Source organism: Loxodonta africana, chromosome 1 (genome assembly GCF_030014295.1).
Source record: "Loxodonta africana isolate mLoxAfr1 chromosome 1, mLoxAfr1.hap2, whole genome shotgun sequence".
Taxonomy (NCBI): Eukaryota; Metazoa; Chordata; class Mammalia; order Proboscidea; family Elephantidae; genus Loxodonta; species Loxodonta africana.
The window spans coordinates 80,225,770-80,228,428 of NC_087342.1; the positions used below are offsets into that span (position 1 = coordinate 80,225,770).

General features: G+C 40.2%; 1 non-coding gene across 1 annotated transcript; it reads left to right on the forward strand.

The window, feature by feature from the left end:
* The first annotated feature begins 2,305 nt into the window (after positions 1-2,305).
* On the forward strand, positions 2,306-2,377 carry TRNAA-AGC (transfer RNA alanine (anticodon AGC)). Its single transcript has one exon. It is a non-coding gene; the product is annotated as a tRNA-Ala (tRNA).
* Positions 2,378-2,659: the final 282 nt, after the last annotated feature.

Consider the following 2,659-nt stretch of genomic DNA (forward strand, 5'->3'; position numbering starts at 1 on the left):
TTTTTAATACTTTAAAGAAGTTTTTGCTGCATATTTGCCCAATGCAATGTGTCGTTTGATTTCTTGACTGCTCCTACCATGGGTGTTGATTATGGATCCAAGTAAAATGAAATCCTTGAGAATGTCAATCTTTTCTCTGTTTATCATGATGTTGCTTATTGGTCCAGTTGTAAAGATTTATGTTTTCTTTATGTTGAGACATAATCCATATTGAAGATTGAAGTCTTTGATATGCATTATTAAGTGCTTCAAGTCCTCTTCTCTTTCAGCAAGCAAGGCTGTGTCATCTGCATACCACAGACTGTTAATGAGTTAATTCTGTGAACCCTGGTGCCACGTTCTTCTTCATATAGCTCAGGTTCTTGGATTATTTTCTTGGCATACAGATTGAATAAGTATGGTGAAAGACACAACCCTGACACACACCTTTCCTGGCTTTAAACCAGGCAGTATGCCTTTGTTCTGTTTGAATGACTGCCTCTTGGTCTATGTATAGGTTCCTCATGAGCACAAATAAGTATTCTGGGATTCCCGTTCTTCACAATGTTATCTAAAATTTGTTATAATCCTATGCTATAGGGTGGCTATAGTTGGAATCAACTTGACAACAATGGGTTTGGTTTGGTTTTGGGGTCTTCAATGAAGTGCCAAGAGACATTTGCATATTTTATTTCAAATTTTAAAAAAGGAACTGTAATTCAGTGGGGAAACCTAGGAACTGATGGAGTAAGAAATTCCCGTACGCTACCTGCTATTGCACTAATGATTCATTTCTCCTCTGATATTACATATCGTGTGTGTGTGTTGGGGGAAGGGATTTTTTAATCATAAGAAATGTCAAAAAGTCCTGTAGAAAAAGAATCACTACCCTATGCGAGGAGGGTTTTGGGTTGCACAAACGGTTTTCGCTAAGTAATGGTTGTCGACTCGAACTTACCCAGCCAGGCCATAGAAGAAAAGGCTTGGCAATCTGCTTGCTTTCACGTTGTTCGTTGCTGTCGAGGAGATTCCGATTCAAGGTGGCCCCTTACGCTGGCTGTAATCTTAACGGGAGCAAATGTCTGGCACTTTTCTTCAGCTGGAACCAGTGGTCTAGGTCAGCAGTCAAGAGCAGCAAACAAAATTCACTACTGTGGAGTCAAATCGGACTCGTAGCTGTAATCTTTACAGAAGAATTAACTTGCCAAATCCTTCTCCCGCAGAGCTGGTGGTGGGTTCGAACATTTGACCTTTTGGTTAGCAACTTAGCTTAACCACCGTGCCACCAGCTTTCCTCCCTAAAGATTCCGAAAGCAAAAACAAAGCCATTACCGTGGAAACCAAAACCAAAAACCAAACCAAGTGCTATTGAGTCATTTCCGACTCACGGCGACCCTATAGGACAGAGTAGAACTGTCCCACAGAGTTCCCAAGGACCATCTGGTGAATTTGAACTGCTGACTCTTTGGTTAGCACCTGTAGAACTTAACCAATACGCCGCCAAGGTTTCCATTACCCTGGAGTAGATTCCAATTCATAATGACCCTACTTAAAAAAAAAAAAAAAAAAAAACTTGCTGCGGTCTTGTCGCTTCTGATTCACAGGGACCCTATCCGGCAGAATAAAAAACTACCTCCTACAGTTTCCAGGGAGCCCCCGATGGATTCGAAGCGCCAAACTTTGGTTAGCAGCCGTAGTTCTTAACCACTACGCCACCAGGGTTTGTATGTGCACGTTTATTCGGGCCTAAATTTTACACAAAATGGATCAGAATTGCTACACCCATAGAACTATTTTAAAAAACACACAACTCTGCTAAGCACAATTTAATATTTGTTTGCCATTCTTTTTGTTTTACAATGAGGACGAAGAGCTGTGTAAAACATTTACTTGTTATTCTTTTGAAAATAAGTTAGATTTATTTGTTTCTACTTATTTGTTTCAGCAATTTTACAGTATTTTCACACACACTTGAGTTAGTTTTATTTATTTATTGGACTCTGTAAAACATTAATATTTTTCCAAGAGTCAAAAGAATACAGAAAGTTGTATTCAGACAAATTACAAGAGAGTGTTGTATCCCAGGTTTAACCCAGTTGATGGATTGGAGGCTGATTCCAGGCAATCTGGTGGAAGACCACCCAACGAAGAACAATACCTTTCTTTCTAGCACTAAGGTATCCTTCTCTTGGTGTATCCGTGTCCGAAAGAGTGCAGTGCAGGGATTTTGAAACAGCAGAATTGAACATTAAATGATTTTATCTTGATGGGTTAGTTTGCAAATACTCAGAGAACAGTCATGAAGTTCCTTGTGCAGCTCTCGCCAGGGGGTATAGCTCAGTGGTAGAGCATGTACTTAGCATGCACGAGGCCCTGGGTTCAGTCCCTAGTACCTCTACTTTTCCTTCTTCACAAAGCACACCCATAGATCCTCTTACCCTCACGCACTCACTTCTTTCTTCAGTTGAGTTGTTGTGGCCTTGATGTTTCTTTCTTAACTGACCTGTGGGGATAATGGTGTTCACTTAAGTTTATTTGTTGTCATTTCTATTATCCACAATTCTCTCCAAGCACAATCAACAATCACTTGTACCTGGGCCACCACCATCATGCCCCAAAGATTAAGCAGTCTTTTTAAGACTTTTTGAGGAAAAGTTGACTGTTAAGAGGCTAGAAAATC